At 40.4% G+C, this 18115-nt stretch overlaps 1 long non-coding RNA gene across 1 annotated transcript; it reads left to right on the top strand.

The window, feature by feature from the left end:
* Positions 1-1688: 1688 nt before the first annotated feature.
* LOC120471081 (uncharacterized) lies at positions 1689-9337 on the top strand. The gene is made up of 2 exons (XR_016169476.1): positions 1689-5269; positions 6829-9337. It is a non-coding gene; the product is annotated as an uncharacterized LOC120471081 (long non-coding RNA).
* Positions 9338-18115: the final 8778 nt, after the last annotated feature.

Below are 18115 nucleotides of genomic sequence, written 5' to 3'. Positions count from 1 at the left end.
ATCTATGCATTAGGCTAATCAACAGTTTCGCACCAGGCTATATGCAGTCACATCAACAATCCAGTTCTGGGAGGTCCCGGGCGCGGATAGGCCAACAGACATCCTACGATAAAGTACTGGCTTTTGAATAACTAGGATGAGTGACGTTTACCTAGTAGGCCAAACAGCAGGCGGTTTAACCAAAATACGAGGATTAATAGTTGTAGGCTACGTGAATGGACACTAGGAAGGTTACTAAGCAGCGTCAGTCTGTCGTAATTAATATTCATGAGCTAAGCCTTCACCATAGTAGGACTCATTCTAGACCCAGACACAATTCATCCCGCATGTTGTCGAAGGAACCAGTCGGTGGCGCTTCAGCGCAACATGTAGCCTACAAATATGATAGACTGTATGTGCAGCCAGATGGATAATTCATTAATAACGAGCACATGGGGTCGCTCTGGCAGAAACAACATACATGGAGAATTTCAAAAGGCTTGCGCAGTAGCCTAAACGAGGCTCACTGTTCCACCGCGTAATACTGACTTTGTCCCTTCGTCTACTTTTGCGCAAAGGGAGACTGTTGTAAGCGGTCCCTGTGGATTGTGTCTTCATGAGGAGTTGGGTGCAAATAAGGGGGCGGGTGATGATAATGTGTGAAGAGTAGCAGCAACTTCTCACTACACGGCAACATTTTTCGTTCTTCTTCCGGAGATATGCCCCTTCTTTATAAAGAAGCTCCGTGGAGAAAGGCTGGTGGTGGACATGGTGAAAATGACAGGTAAAAAAAGTGAGACCCTGGTGGCTGAATAGACTCGCTCTTCACTGAACGCGTTCCGTGTCGTTGTTTCTCATGTCATGTGCGATAGGATGTGTTCGCGTTTCCGAGATTTATCGATTATCAACTGCAAATGCCATGTAAATTACCACAGACTAAAACACTTTTAACGCACGATCACGCAACCTGCGGCAGAATTCAGCAACAATTGATAGTGTGTCAGAGGCTGGGTCTTTGCGGGCAAGGTGAGTTTTCCTTTTATTCAACTGGCCTACAAAGTCCCAGTTTTCGGCCCATGTGACCATCTCTGTCAATTGACCGTGCTGAATATATATGTGTGTAGGCTATATAGAGTTTCTCCAGTAGGCAACTGATAATGACAAATTGCTGAAATATAATAGATTAGTTGTATCCTTGTTCAGGTTCTTGTTCGATATTCTGTTCTTTTTTTTTTGTCATTATGGGATCGCTGACGTCATACTGTTTAAATTTCTGTTCTTCACTCCAAAAACTTTTCGAACCTTCTTAAACCTTTTATTTAAATTTTTATTCAAATCTATACTACTTATTTAGGGTATAGCCTACATTTAAACATATTAAATCGGACTATTTATACATAGAATTGAAAACGAATATAATTTAAAATATAAGTAGAAAAATCAAAAATTATCCTTAGTCATAAGTTTTACAGTAGCCTATCTGTATGTATTATAAAAGTACTGTAACCGCTTTGGAAACATTTGACAGAAGTCACTTCTTACAGAGTCCTATAAAATATAGCAAAACAAATATTTATAAATAAATTAAATAAAATAAAAAGTATGATTGAGTTAGAAAATATTTTACTCTGCGGGTTTGTATTTGTGAACTTTTATTATGCATTATGAATGGTCAAATTAAATATTTGATACACCGAATTATTATCTTCAAACCAAAAGTGCTTGGAAGTTGAGAGCTTTTTTGTTTACTAAAATAAATTATGTAATTTTCTTTGAAGATTTCGAAATTAATAACAAAGTAACACTGAATAAAATTCTGTTTTTTAACTTTCACCGGGGGGAAAAAGAGCTCAGGGACAATTAAAAGACATCAAAAACATAAACTTTCTGTGAAGATAAAAGTATGTCATATTTTCAAGTTCAAGTTAGTTTATTTCTAGAGCACATTTACGGCTTTTGGCCGACCAAAGTGCTGTACAATAATCCCAATACAATACACATTGCACCAACAATATTCCTATCGTCAGTCAAAATATGGTGCATTAGAAATAAAATAAAATAAAAATCATTAAAAAAGAACAAAAAAAAACAAGTAGATTACATATTAAAAGCTAATCCAAACAAATTAGTTTTTAGCGCTGTTTTAAACTCAGATTTTACTATAGGGAGTGGCAGAGGCAGGTTAAAAGAAGCTTTGTTCGTGTGAATGAATTCTGCAATAGCTTCCAAACATGTCTGATATAGGTTGTCATATTAAACAGTTCTCAAAGCTACTTGCCAATAGTTTCCCACAGGATATTGTTCTGGCTCAGTCACACATCTTGACAGTTGCAAAGGCCTGTAATCATTGTAAACTAACCTCTTCCAATGCAGCACATGAAAAGATACAAGAATAATAATTCATAGAATAGTTTATTGAAAGTTATTTCATTAGATGCTATGAGATTAGTTCCTATTTAAATACCATAAATTATCTATTTTGCTCTTTTTCACCTCACTAAGGTAGAAATTAAAAACGCAAGTTAAAACATACATTGATTTTATAAAAAAACAAGTTATTTCATATTTAGTTATTTTCCCATTCACCAATGATTGAAACATTTTCAGAAAATAAATAATTAGCAGTCTTACAGAAAATTGCCATCACTGAAACACACTGGAGTTTGTATTAAGCAACTGCTTAGAATTCTTACAATCCAGTTTTTAAATTCTTACAATTTCCAGTTAGAGCTCTATTTTATTTGCATAATTTAAACAGAACAAGCATGGCACGCAAAGTTCTGTACTGTGAGACGTTTGTCATTTGTAAATGAATGTTTTCTAATGTTCAGGTTAACAAAAATTGCCTTAGTTGGAAATTGGGCACAGTTCATCATTTGAAATAGTTTGGTCATTTAATGCATTCTAATAATAAGGGTCTGACATTACGGTTGGCCTTCGTTCAGGGAGAGGAGGGATAGTATAGTCCAGACTGACCTTTAGTCTGGTTTCCTCACAGTCTTTAGAACCATGTATAAACCTTAAACGTTCTTGAACACCAGGCAGATCCCGGACAAAGAAACTGTGAATAAGTCAGCAAGAAAAGTGAGGGACTTTTAGGGGCAGCTGTGTTATACTGACCCAGTCATAATGCCCCTAAAAATCCTTATTACTCTTGCAATGCTCAGCGATGAACTCTTAAATCAATCCTAACAGAACCGTCAGGATCTGTAATATAGTGATTAGCCTCCAAATGTGCTTTCCTTATGGACATCCTCCTTTAGAGAGAGTGTTTAGAGAATCTGAGGTTTGTTACTACAATTGGTTATGTTTCAGCTAAAAATGTTTCCCATATGCAATAAAAAAACAGATCCAGTGCTTGAGATCTGTTGCACATTCAAATCAGCAACTCTTATGTCAAATATATCTGCTTCTCTCATTCACGTCACACTTTGACACCTTGGCATAGGGCCATCCGTTTTCTCCCAGGCAAGCAGTGAGGGGAATTTTTAATGTGATCGGGGAAAACCAGTGGCGTTGCTTAGAATGTACGCACATTTCTAACCGATTGTTCTTCTGCTGTTTGTTTCATGCAGGAAAAGAGTGAGAGAGCGCGAGAGCGACGGGTAGAAAGTGGCAGCAGAGTAACTAAAAAATAATTAGTGAGAGAAATAAAGGGTGGGAAAGAGAGAAAAGAGACAGGCAGCATGCATGGAGCAAGAGAAAGAAAGCTAGCTGATGACTCAGGCTCATACGCTTCGTAGGGAGGAGGGAGGGATGGAGTGGGGGATGAGGAAGGGAGGGAGGGAGAAATGACTCATCAGAGCATGTGGAATCTCATATGGCTATCACAGGATCGAGGTTCTCTCTTTCTCCTCAATGCTGCCTGCCTGTTCATGACTGAGGTAAGTGAAGACTGCCCACTCTGTCTGTCTCCAGCAACAGTCTGTATCCACAGGGAACAGCCAATTGCAATGCACAATCCTCCATTGCTGCTGGCATTTTGGAGAGTCTGGCAGAAAAAGACACACCTTAGAATTAGACCATATAGAGTGCCGAAGTGATGACGTCACTTTGTAGGACAACTAGGGGTGCATGGGTTCCCTCGGTCGAAAAGCAATGCATTTTCACCATAGACTTTTGGAAAATCGCAAAAAATAAGATCTGTGTTTAACAAAGATTTGTGACCCTTACACGTTTTCTCTATCAAGATAATCTTTACAAGTTAATCCAAAACGTATAGATTTTGAAGCCTATATAAAGATTTTAAAAAACTCAAGCAGACACAATAAAGTTTAAAAACCACAAGCAGGTTATAACTGTGTGTTTTATGTCATAGATCAAAACGTGAAAATATTTAGAGGCTTTGTTCACCACAGACCTTATTTCAGGCGATTTAGCAAAAACCCATTCAAAAATTCAAAAAAGTGAGGGAACCGGAAGTGCTAAAATGCTAACTCACTTCCGCGTTTTGGCCTACAGAGTGACGTCGTAACTTCAGCACTCTATTGGGCTCAAGTAGATGTTTAGTCATTAAAAAGCTACATCTACAAAATGTAGAGCAAGGCCCCCCTAAATACACATACAGTCAATGGTCCCAAAAATAGTATGGACACTTCAGAATGTGACGGTAGCTATGTTTCCAAAGTTGCGAATTTAACTTTAACTTAACAAAACTTGATTATCACATAGAACATTTGCGAATAGAGCAGTGTTTCCATCCCATCTGTTCAAGAGAACTAACTTGTCACTTCCTGGGAAATTGGCGCAAAATATCTGTACTAAAAATGTAAGTTGCTGCAATCAGGGAAGCCACTCAGGCTCTTATTTCCTACATCATAAATCATTATGCCAAATCATTCTGATGATAGACATTGGCGTTGGCATTTTAGAATGATCAAACCAATATTTGAGAATCTGAGCAATGAAATTGGACCACTGGTTAGTCCAGTTAACACAAGTCACATGAGTTTTTTGTCACATTTATTCGGTAAATCTGTTTCGATCGTAGATTATGCACGTGCCTTCTTATTGAATAAAAAAATATATTTGCCTCAGTTAAGCAGATTAATTTTCTATCCACATTTTTATAATTTGTGCTTAAAGTTTGCATGCATGTGATATCCCAAAATGTGTTTAAAAATAAGTGGATGGAAACATAGATGAATGAATTTTACTTTTCTGACCCATTTGTGCAATGACTAATAAGCAACTGGTATCAAATTGATTGGCTGCTTCTAAACGTTTTTACAGATGACTTGCTGTCTCGCTGCCCTGTCATGCAAGGACTTTGGGGTGTTTGCACATGAAGGTACCTTCCAGTTTTTTTTTTTTACCTTGGACTGTGTTTTCAGTGGTCCAATGATCACAGGTGGTCATCTTAGAAACATTACAGTGGTCCTAACATGTGTTTTAAATCCATCTCCTGTGACCACTTGTTTTTGGTTTTCTTCTAACCCCTCCCCCCTTATTTCATCACACTTTACATAATTTTCATGTTTGAATGAATGTAGTCTTTACTCCGCTTATGAGGAAGCTGTAAAGGAAGTGAATAGAAAGGATACTTGGTAACACAGATTTCAAACATAATCCATGCTTTTTGCCAGAACATAGCGAAGTTTGAATCGGTTGTTTTGGTGCACTTGCAAAATTACATTACATTCTACAAATTACAGTTTCAAAATCCCATTACATTCTTTTGTGGCTGTTAAAAAAAATATTTGACCACATTAGTATATGAAGAGTTCAGATGCAAAAGCCTCTAAATGCCATTTGAAATTTTCTTCTTTAATGATGATTTTTATCAAACTTGTATATTATATAGTTTATAAATATATATAGTATATATAGTTATATATATATATATAGTTTGCTAAAAAATCATCATTAAATAAGAACATTTCAAATGGCATTTAGAGGCTTTTGCATCTGAACTCTTCATATACACTAAGAAAGCAATCTGGTTAAATGCGTCTCCAATTACTTCAATTCAAATTCAAAAAACTTTATTATCTATCAACAGAAATTTTTCTTTGGATAAAAAGGCTCACATATACACAATACAATCACACACACATCACAATTAATAATTGTTACAAGGAAAAAAGTAGGCCTGCCTTCCACTATGCAAAAACAATAAAGGCTCAAGTCCAATATACTAATGACACTTTTTAGTCTTATTTAAAATAGAAATAGAAGTAGGAATAAAAGAGTTCCTGTACGCTTTCTTTTTGGCCAAAGGTGCTCTAAAGCGGCAACCTGATGGCAGTAACTGAAACGAGCTGTAAAGAGGGTGAGAGGGGTCAGTATCGATGGTGTCTGCTTTCCTCTTTACTGCACAATTAAATTGGTCTACTAGTTGAATCTGGGGGGGCCCAATAATTATAGTTGCTTGTTTGTTTACCCTGGATAATTTTTTCTTATTTTTAGCAGAAACAAAATTAAAATGCAACATTGAAGGTCAATACTGATTCAACAAGAGCGTGATACACTGTTATCATGATATTTTGTCTCACATTAAAACTCCTCAACCTTCTCAAGAGAAATAAGCGCTGTTGAGATTTCTTATAGACAATATTCACATGTTGAGAAAAGGATAGATGCCTATCAATCTCAGTGTCCAAATATGTGAAGGTTTAAACTTGTTCCATTACTTCCCCCTCCAGCTTAAGTGGTTCAGATAGTGATGAACTAAACCTCTCACATCTCAACTCCTTCGTACTTCTGGAAGTGGTGGAAAGTGGACAAGATCAAAACTTTTTAGGCCCCATTTACTTGCATTTACACTTACAAAAAAAGGTGAAAGGAGTGATAACTAAGCAAATATTTACTTACTATAATACTGACTATAATACTTACTATATGTTTTAGAAAAACATGAAAGACAGAATGAAGATTTTGGCAGGATATTGGAAGTTTGATTCAGGGTGAATCAGCAGAGTTGTGTGGAGTACTTCACTGTAAAAAGTCATTTAACGTGTTGGAGTACAGGAGAAGATTGCAGAATGGCTTGCTTCCCACAAATGAAAAGTTAATGCAAATTGCCCAAATTGCAAAGACAACCAAGAAATGCATTAAGAACAAGTCCTTCAGGCTCATGTTTTGGTCAGGTCAGAGTTCAGATTTGAAGACATCAACATTGAGTGGAACAACACTAAGTCTTGATCCTGATAAAAAGCTGTCTGCAAGTTTACCCAAAAGGCTTAAACATTGGGCCAGGCTATTAAGTTACCTACAGTATTTGTGCAATTCTTGCTCGTTTTTTGGACCAATGATTTGTGATTAAATTGGTTATGTCCATTAAAAGACCAATAAATATTTTGCCATATTTGGCTTGGCATTTTTTCTTTCTTTTACTTTTTTTCTTTCTTTTACCAGAAGTGTGCACTACTGGTTAAAAGTTTGGGATAATTTGGAATAATATTTAGTACTATTTAAATGTTTTTGTTTGTTTGTTTGTTTTTTAAGAAAGAAATTTAATGACTTTTGAATACTGAAATGAATGAATACTTTGACCGTAAAGGCACATGTAATGTTACAAAAGATTTCTATTTCAAATAAATGCTGTTTTGAAGTTTTGATTCATTTTGATTTTGATTTGATTCAGTTTGAAGTTTTGATTTTGATTTGATTCATCAATGAATCTTGAACAAAATGTATCATGGTTTCCACAAATATAGTAATCAGCAAAACAGTTTTCAACATTGATTATACCAGAACCATTATTAATAATTTAGGACAAATAATAACTGATAATAAATTAATTATATCTTAAAATACAACAATTTAAATTGTAATAATAATTAATAATATTACTGATATACTGTATTTTCTGATCAAAATAAATGCAGCCTTGGTGAACGTAAGAGACTTCAAAAACATTACAAAAAATATTAATGATTCCAAACTTTTGACATGTATATATATTATTTATAAACTATGATTTCATCTGTGTCAAAATTCAAAAGATTGCCCTGATTAAAACTGTGTTTCGGTTCTCACGTTTGTAAAGGTAACTGCACACTTTCAGTGCACAGGTGAATCTGAGGGAGTTTGATGAGTCACTACTGGAATAGGACACACCCTATTAACAAGTGTCAACTCCAAACATCTCCTTGGGTTCTGCAGTTATGTGGGTGTGGGATCCACACACACATAAAAAAGCAGGTCCACATACAACAACTGAGAGGCAATGTGCAAACAAAATGTATTAAGGCAGCAGCAACCGCCCCCACCCCCAACACTCTTCGGTCCCCTCCAGGCTAAACTTACCCGACCTGATTTCTGCAGCCACCTTCAAATATAAAAGTTGGGAAATGCATAGTTGAACACCCTCCAGAGCAAATACTGTCAATGCTTGTTGTATCCTTGTAAAGGGTGGGAAGGTATTAATATAAATAATATGTGCATTCCCTTTCATTCTAAACTTGATTTAGTGTCATTGATGTTTATCCTCTCCAACAGTAAACTTAGCATGAACTTATATGGTTGTGCACTACTATTAGAACAAGTCTTGTGCATTAGCGTTTCTCAGTGTGGCTGAATGAAAGGGAGGAGGGAAGGTTAAATAAACATCTCACCGAAATCCAAGTCTTGGCTCTTGGCAAATACATCTTTTTTGAATTGGCATGATTATGTATTTGATTTATGGTCAGCATGGGGATTATTATATGGAATAAAATTCTCAAAATCAGAGCTCAAATGTTGTTTTCTAAAGCTATTTTTAGCTAATATCTTTACTGTTTGTTTGTTTTTAAAGATTGCAATTATCCATTATATGTTTTTAAAGGTAAAGTCAGGTTCTGTTTCTGTCCTTCTTGAGCCTTTGATACTGAGAGAGTGGTAGTAGGTTTTTAGTTGTTTATGCACAGTGATTCATGGTTAATTGCCACAGCTTTATGCATGATGAAATCAGGATTAACCTGTATCCTGAAAAGCTTATTCCGTAGGAGAGCAGTTCACTTGTGTGTAATATCACTGATATATGAATTAATTACTTGATAGACACAGGGGTTTCATCCTGAAGCTTGCAGTTGTACTGTGGAGAGCTAATTAATGTTTCTAATGAATCCACAGACAAGTATTAAGTGAATATAATAATCGAAATTACTAAGTGTCTTTCTGTGTGTGTAGCATATAGCAACATAACTTTTCATTCTTGTTATTCGGGAGAAAAAAGAGACTGATGAAAGACACCTGTGAGGCGCGCGCCGGTCTTGCACAGGGAGTGACGACGGCAGATCAAGAGAGAAACAGGCCTGATTTTATGTTGTGTTTTGTTTCTGTTGTGTGTAACGTTACAGCAGTCGCCAATGAGGGGCTGCTGGCTTATACTTTCGTTTTGTATTTGTTCATTTTACTATTAAAATGCTTAAATGTTCGCCGGTTCCTGCCTCCTTCTTCCCAACAACAAACCCTTTTAACGTTACATTGGCAAATTCATTAATGAATTACTCCTCATTTGTATTTATTTCTGTTTGGTGAATTACTGCATGAAACCTGGATGTTTAGTCAGGCAAAACTATCACAACACAAACGTCCGTGTGCTCGTCTGATTCAGAGATTTCCTCTAGGAGAAATTGCCATCGTTTAAATTCTCTGCAGCAGACGGACTCTGTGTCCGTAGGCCGAAGCACGCAGCGAGAGTACAGGCAACAGCAATCCGCCCAGCTCCAGAGTCAGTGCGGGGTCCTCGACCACTACAGGCCGCCGCCTTGGCGTCTCCTGCTCCTCCATCAGCCTCAGCTGCTCTAAATTATACTGCGACTCGTAAAGATAGCCACGAACATCGGATTCGAGCAGCAGAACTTCAAAATCCTCTTCTTCCATATCATGTTTAGTTTCTTCCGTCATTGTCATAACTTACTCCACAGCACTTGTTAGCTTAGCTTCCAAACAAGATATTGATTTCAGTTTCTGCAAGTGAAGTCCCACCCACTGATCTGCAATAGGCCTGTAGGGTGAGTGGGTCCAACACCCTGGAATAATAATGAGCTAATATGTGTAGTTCTAAAGATTTTAATGAAATATGACTTCCTGCTTATCGTGACGCAAAATGATGATTTTACGTCACGATAAGCAGAAAGTAAAACACTTAAATCCTTATTTCTCCCATCTCAGGGGAAAATAAGGGAATAAACCATGACCATTCAAAAATATGACTGGGTTTCTAAAGATACAAAGCTTAATGCAAATGGGTGAAGTGACCCTTTAAGTGCTTTACGCACTTTTTTTTCTACATCTGTTTTTAAAAGCATTTTTGTTTAGCTAAACTGTAAAGTTGTTCACATAAAATTGAAAAGATATTAATTTTGCAAGATGATATGTCTGTAACACAATAACGTCTCGGTTACTTATGTAACCCTCGTTCCCTGAGTAGGGAACGGAGATGTTTCGTCGGATGACGGAAAATTGGGGTTTCGCTTAGAAAGCCTGTCATCTTCGAGTACTATAAAATGAGCCAATGGCGGTAAAATGCCATGGGTCTGCGGAATTTGCATAGCATATCTCCGCCCCACCGCGTGGGTATTTAAGGAGAATGTGGACGCAAAGGCAGTTATGTCTTCGCTGAGGAGCCGAGACTGAACTCAGGCGTCTACTCAGCGGTACAGCGGAAGTGGCAGAGAGACGTAACGTCAAGTCAAGTCAAGTCACATTTATTTATATAGCGCTTTTCACAATACAGATTGTATCAAAGCAGCTTCACAGTGATAACATGAAAGTAGCACAACACAGATCAACAACATTGCTAAACACTAAATAACCCCAACTGAGCAAGCAAAGCAAGCCAAAAGCAAGGCGACAGTGGCAAGGAACCAAACTCCATCAGATTGGATGGAGAAAAAACCTTGGGAGAACCCAGGCTCAGTCGGGGGCCAGTTCTCCTCTGGCTTACATTCATATTGTTTAAATATAAATATTAAATATAAATATTGTTTATGAATCAAACGGCGCCATAACATATCGCAGGCGTTGAGTCGTCTCATCACAGGCGTTGAGTCGTCTCATCACAGGCGTTGGGGCATCCGAAATCCCCGTGAGAGGCTGGACACAAAACTGGACCTGACGAACGCCATTTTTCTCGGGACAAGCGTCCCGAGATAACAGCAGAAAGGCAGATGGGAAATAATTAGCATAGCTGATGTTCATAATGATTTCCGTTATAACTCACAAACTCTCCGTAACCCGAACTCTCCGCAACCCAACCATACGCGCCGACCCGTTTGTCTAAAAGGCTGTCGAGCCCCACTGGTGCGTTAAGCAGTTTCAGTGGCAAACGGTTCCGTATGGCATAACAGAGGACTAGAAGGTAAGCATTATGTGAATGCTTGACTAAAGAGATGCGTCTTTAATCTAGTTTTAAACTGTGTCAGCGAGTCAGAGGCTCAGACCGTATCGGGAAGGCCATTCCAGAGTTTTGGAGCTAAATGCGAGAACGCCCTCCCTCCTTTACTGGACTTCGATATCCTAGGAATGACCAGGAGCCTTGAATTTAGTGATCTTAAGGAACGCGGTGGATTGTAGGGCGAAAGAAGGTCCGTTAAGTACATAGGTGCTAAACCATTTAGGGCTTTATAGGTCAGTAGTAGTATTTTGTAGTTGATGCGGAACTTAATAGGTAACCAGTGTAGAGATGATAAAATCGGTGTTATATGATCATATTTTCTTGACCTAGTAAGAACTCTAGCAGCTGCATTTTGTACTAACTGGAACGTCTCCGTTCCCGACTCAGGGAACGAGGGTTACGTACGTAACCGAGACGTTCCTGCGTCAGATGACGCAGAATGGGGGTCCCCTGTGTAATGACACCAGTGCCGCCGCTCCCACCACGCGCATCACGCGCTGTGCGTAGGGCACCAAGTGCTGAGGGGGCACCAAAAATATCCTAATGAAAAATCAATCTTCAAACTTCTTGTTATAATGAGATTCAGCGCGTTCTTCATCTTCAATCCGCAGCGGCGCCGAGCAGAGAGCACGCCAGAAACAGCTGACAGGCTGTGTGTGTGTGTCCAGAGCCTCATTGGTCTGTCACCGCTCGTCAATGTCAGAATATTTGAGATGGCCAATCAAATCAAAGTAGGCGGGCTTTATGTTCACAGACACTGAGCGCGAATTTTAACAGTGCAACTCGACGCTTCAGTGTACGGTCAAGTGCGAGATAAGATGTAAGTATATATTTGACCGTTTTTTTGGTCATAAATGTTAAACGAATGACAAATAATAATTAGGCAAACTAATATGGTTTTGTCTAATTTCGCCATTTTGAACTGAAAATAGGCCTATGTAACATGTAGCCTAGTGTAATAGTTTAGGCTACTGTCATTGTGAGGGGACAAGCAACATGAACAAAGCCTTTTTCATCATGTTAGGCACAGGATTAATAATGAATGTGTGTGTACATATTGAGAATAAAATACAAATTGTTGCCTTTAGTAAATTAAAAAAGGGGGGGCATCATAAAGGAATTATGCTTAGGGCACCAAAATGGCTAGCAGCGGCACTGAATGACACCACAGCTGTCTTTCAGTGCCCTGCGAAAGTCTGGTCCCCTGTCGTGATATTGGCACAGACGAGGAGTCCTACTTAGCACAGGAATACCAAGGTACACTGGGGAGCATATCTCAGAGGAAATATGCCGCAGCATGCCTTAGAATACGCATATGGCCCATAGGGGGTTTCATATGGAGGAACACTGGAGTGACCAGCCCGTAGGGTGGCAACTTTCAACTCCAGGGGTGGCAAGGTGGCTTGTCGAGGGAAAGACACATGCTCAAAGGAGGCTTACAGTGGAAATACACATGTGGGGGTTACTCAGGGGAGGAACCATGCACAAAGAGGCACCTAGCCGACGCACAGGCAATAGACACTGGCGCCAGTGTCAACAGTGCTGGAGGAACTCAGGGCTTCAGAGAGGAAGACTCAGCTGAGGAAATATCGCACTTATCTAGTCCGTGGATTGGAATGGCGAGGGGAAGCACATACTTGCGTTGGTCATACTAGTTCGTTCAGACAATACCGCCAGCTGTGCCAGCTGTGCGCCAGTGCATCCGTGCCGAGCGTGCCCTCTGTCAGGGAATAATACAGGGTGCAATGGAATGAGTCATGGGAGGCAAACAGATCTACCTGTACGTCCCCGAACTGGTCCCAAATCAGTTGGACTGTCTGGGGATGGAGTCGCCATTCACCGGAGATGGGCCGGAACTGTGACAGCTCGTCGTCAGCAATTTCCGATCTCCCGGAATGTAAATAGCACCTCAGGGACCTCAGATAAGAGGTGGCGTGCGAGTTGCAACATATGGCGGGAATGTAGAACACCTTGTCGGTTGATGTACGCTACTGTCGCAGTGTTGTCTGAACGAACTAGTACGTGTTGACCCTTTTTTTTTTTTTTTTTTTTTTTTTAACCTTTATTTATCCAGGTAAAATGTTTGAGAACCACTTCTCATTTACAAACATGACCTGGCCAAGAGGCTACAGGAAAAAATAAGAACATAATGTACAGCTGTACATAGTCAAACACATAACACTTAGAACAAGCAGCTAAATAAAAATAAAAAAGACAACAAAGAGGAAAAAGAAAACGAATAGAGTGCTTAAATAAGTGTGTAAATATGGTTCATGATTGTCAGCAGGAACAAGAGTCAACTATGTAATTTTCGAGGTTTTGCTTAAAGGTGGAGATTGGGATCAGAGATGTAAGTTTCAGGGTATTTTGTAGTATGTTCCAGTCGTGTACTGATGCAAAGCGGAAGGCATTATGTCCAAAGGTAGTAGAAGTAGGGGGGATACTAAATTTAATCAAATTACTTGATCTTGTGTGATAGGTGTTATGAGCGGCATGAAGTAGGGATGACAAATAGAGAGGTGCCTTGCCCAAAATTGTCTTATATATGAAGAGAAACCAATGATGGAGCCGCCGGGTATGAAGGGAGGGCCAACCCACCAGTTTATACAGGTCGCAGTGATGAGTTTGATAGGGTGCATTAGTGGCAAAACGGATGGCTGAATGATGGATTGTGTCAAGTTTTTTTAGAGCTGTGTTTGGTGCCATTTTGTAGATAATGTCGTCGTAATCCAAGATTGGCAGTACTGTCGTCTTTACGAGGGTGCATTTGGAAGCATGGGTAAAGGAGGCTTTATTACGAAAAAGAAAAGCTAGTCTAGCTTTGACTTTTGTTTGAAGGTCATTGATGTGTTTAATGAATGACAGGGATGAATCCAACCAGATACCATATTCCTTGACATACTCCAGAACCGTACCGTTCATGCAGGTGATTGTAGGTGGAGTTTCTGTAACCTGTTTTCGGCTAAAAAGGATACATTTTGTCTTACTGGTGTTAACACGGAGGTGGAGACTGTCAAAGATCTGCTCTAAATAGGTGAAGCTAAGTTTAAGACTGGAAGCCGCAGAATTGGGAGAGGAACCAACTGAGTACAAAATGGTATCATCTGCATAAAGATGAATCCGAGAGGTACCAACAGCTCTGGCTATATCATTGATGTAGATAGAAAAAAGGATTGGACCCAGGATGGAGCCTTGAGGCACACCTTTAGAGACAGTAAGTGGGTCTGACATTATGTTGTCAACCTTCAATTGCTGGACACGGTTGGTGAGATAATTAGCAAACCAGTCACAGCTAGAGGAGGACAGACCAATACTCGAAAGCTTATGTAAGAGGATCCTATGGTCGACAGAGTCAAAGGCCTTTGCGAGGTCTATAAAGGTGGCAATACAGACCTGCTTGCTGTCTAATGCTGTGATTACATCATCAAGGACCTTTGTGGTGGCTGTTATGCACCCATGGCCCGTCCGAAAACCAGATTGCATGTCAAATAATATATGATTTTTATCCAGGAAATCATTTAACTGTTTTTGTACGAGCTTCTCCAGAACTTTGGCAAGGCATGGTAGAATGGAAATTGGGCGGTAACAATTTGGGTCAAGTTCAGAACCCCCTTTGAAGAGGGGAAAAATTGCAGCTGATTTCCAATCAATAGGGAACTCAGAGAGCTGTAGGGACATGTTGAGTAGTCTAGTGACGGGAGCGGCAATAATGCGGGATGCTGCTTTTAAGAACATGGGATCAAGACCATCAAGACCAGCAGATTTCTTTGTGTTCAGCTTGGTGAGTTCATCCAGGACTTCAGTGGTGGAAAGAGGCATAAAAGAGAAGCCCCTCTTGTCTGATGGAGAACGTTGAGCATCTGCATTGGTTGTAGCTGAAGTGTCCATTGGGACAGGATTCGGGTTTGACATTGAAACTGTATGGGTTGCATTGATAAAGTGATGGTTCAGAAGTGAAGCCATCTGAGACTTCTCAGAAATGATAATGTCATTAAATAACATAGACACTGGTAAATGAGGGGAGATAACTTTATTCTCCATTACCCTGACTTTTTTCCAGAATGCCCTAGCATCAGTGCCACATGTGCTGAGTGTCTCTTTAAAATGCGAGATTTTGGCATTTCTGATAGCCTGTGTTGCTTTATTTCTGCATTGACGGAAGGCCAGCCAGTCTATTGGAGATTGGTTAGAGCGGGCCTTTTTCCAGAGGGCGTTTTTGCGACGAATAATCTCAGCTAGTTCATTGGAGAACCAGGGACTGTATCGATTTTTTATCCTAATTTTTTTCAGAGGGGCATGCTTACTCATAATCAGACTGAAAGTGTTTTTAAAAAAAGACCATGCCTCTTCTAAGTGAGGCAAGGAATTAATTCTATCCCAGGGCACAGCCGCGACATCTTGGAGAAAGGCTTCCATATCCAGTTTTTTCAAAGTGCGCTTGGTTACAATTACTGGGGGCCTTTTGAATGAAAGGCCAGACCGTATACATGCAATAGCGCAATGATCACTTATTTGACTGAACACTCCTGTTTGATAATTAGATGGATTGTTAGTCAAAATAAGGTCAATCAGAGTGGATGATGCGGGAGATTTATAATTAGGTCTGGTGGGCTCTGATATCATCTGAGTAAGGTTTAGAGCATCAAGCTGTTGCAAAACTGTATTTGGGGGATTGAACATGTCCCAGTTCAGATCACCCATCAGGACAAACTCAGAGGATATATAAGGAGCTAAGAGTTGACTAAAGGCTGTGAGTGCAGAAGCTGGAGCTGAAGGTGCTCTATAGCAAACAGCAACAGAGATTGAGAAAGTAGTTGAAAGCCGAAGCTTTAGTACCAGTAGTTCAAGTTGTTTAGGAACTGACTTAGAAAGAACAACAGTACATTGCAGATGATCTTTAACATACATAGCTACACCACCACCCCTGGTAACCCTATCCTGACGAAACACATTATAGCCTGGTATGCATATGTCAAGATTAGAGTTCCCTTTTTTAAGCCAGGTTTCAGAGACAGCAAGAACATCAGGATTAGCTGTGTGCACCAATGTTTTTAAAGTGTCAAAATGCTTAGAATTCAGCAGACTGCAGATATTTACATGTAAAAAACCCAATGATTTACGGTCACAAAATTCACCAAATGACAGCTGGGCAGTAACTGAGTTAGCTGGGCCAGGATTTGGATGAACATTACCAGAGATAAATAACATGAGAATAATTAACATACGTCTAAAAGCAACACCAGAACAAATCCATTGCTTGTCTTTTACAAAGGGCAGAGCTAGTAACAAGTTAGAGTCAAACAGTTCCTGCAGAAGCACAATTGAAAAATATGGAAGGGTTCGAAATACCTGGGTGACAGAAAGACGGGCTAGGTTCCGGAGCACTAGGTCTCTGTGTTCGCAAACTTGATGCCGAGAGTGAGCTAATATTAGTCAGTCATCGAGATAATTCAGGATGCGAACCCCTTGTTCGCGTAGGGGAACAAGGGCTGCCTCTATAATCTTCGTAAAGACACGAGGAGACAGAGCCAGCCCGAATGGGAGAACCACATACTGATATGTCTGCCCCCCGAAAGCAAACCGAAGGAACGGTCTGTGTCGAGGTAAAATGAAGACATGAAAGTAGGCGTCCTTCAGGTCTATCGCTGCAAACCAATCCTGGGGCCGAACACATTCGAAAATGCGTTTGGGCGTTAGCATCTTGAACGGCAGCCTGTGAAGGGTGAGGTCCAGGACGTGCAGGTCCAGAATCGGCCGTAACCCACCGGTTTTCTTAGGGACAATGAAGTAGGGGCTGTAGAACCCTGAATACATCTCGGCTGGAGGGACAGTCTCAATTGCACCCTTTGCTAGCAGGTTGGCAACCTCCGCTCTCATGACCAGGGCATTGCCACCTTCGTCGCTCGTAGAGCAAGGTCGGTGAGGGCAGGTAGCTCAAGGATGAGCCCTGAATCACCGGAGTAGACAAGAACCTACAGGCATTGGAGGGGTGCTTAGGGTCGCCCTGCCAGGTGGAGGCGCTGTGGGGACACATAAGTGTTGCCACAGAACTCTCCACAGGGGGGAACCCCAGTGTACCCTAGGCCGTGGCCTCTTCGAGGGCAGAGAGCGGGCCCGTCCTTCGGATTAGACATTAAACCGAGGTCCTGACTATCTGTGGTCATTAAAAATCCCAGGATGTCTTTCGAAAGAGTAGGGGTGTAACCCCAGCATCCTGGCCAAATTTGTCCAATGGCCTCTGTCCATTATGGCCTCCTAATCACCCCCCATATATATACCAATTGGCTTCATCACTGTCTCCTCTCCACTAATAAGCTGGTGTGTGGTGGGCTTTCTGGCACAATATGGCTGCCGTCGCATCATCCAAGTGGATGCTGCACACTGGTGGTGGTTGAGGAGACTCTCTATGTAAAGTGCTTTGAGTGCCGAGAAAAGCGCTGTGTAGATGTAATTAATTATTAGAGAAGGCGGAAGAGGGCGCTGAGCAGTCGTGAAAGTCAAGGAGATTTCCACGATCTCGGGGAGAGGGGGTGTGGACTGAGGAATTTTCGTCGGTTTAGTTCCAGACCTGACGTCTTAGGTCACCCTGGCCACCAGCTGAAGTATTATCTCAAGTGGAGAAAAATAGATCGGGGTGTGGATGAGGGGACTCTCACTCTATTGAGCTCATCGAGTCTCGACCATCATGCACGTCCGGGTAGAAAGGATTTGGGTTCGCCACCCCCAAAAACCAATCATCAGCCTTAAGTGCTCGGGACATGGCAGAAGGTTCCACACAAACCCGACAATCGTGGCAGCCCAGGAAAGCATAGC

The sequence above is a fragment of the Pimephales promelas genome, chromosome 8 (assembly GCF_988280905.1).
Source record: "Pimephales promelas chromosome 8, fPimPro1.hap1.1, whole genome shotgun sequence".
Taxonomy (NCBI): Eukaryota; Metazoa; Chordata; class Actinopteri; order Cypriniformes; family Leuciscidae; genus Pimephales; species Pimephales promelas.
Note: the sequence above shows the minus strand (reverse complement) of the source record. Positions and strands in the feature narration are given on the sequence as shown.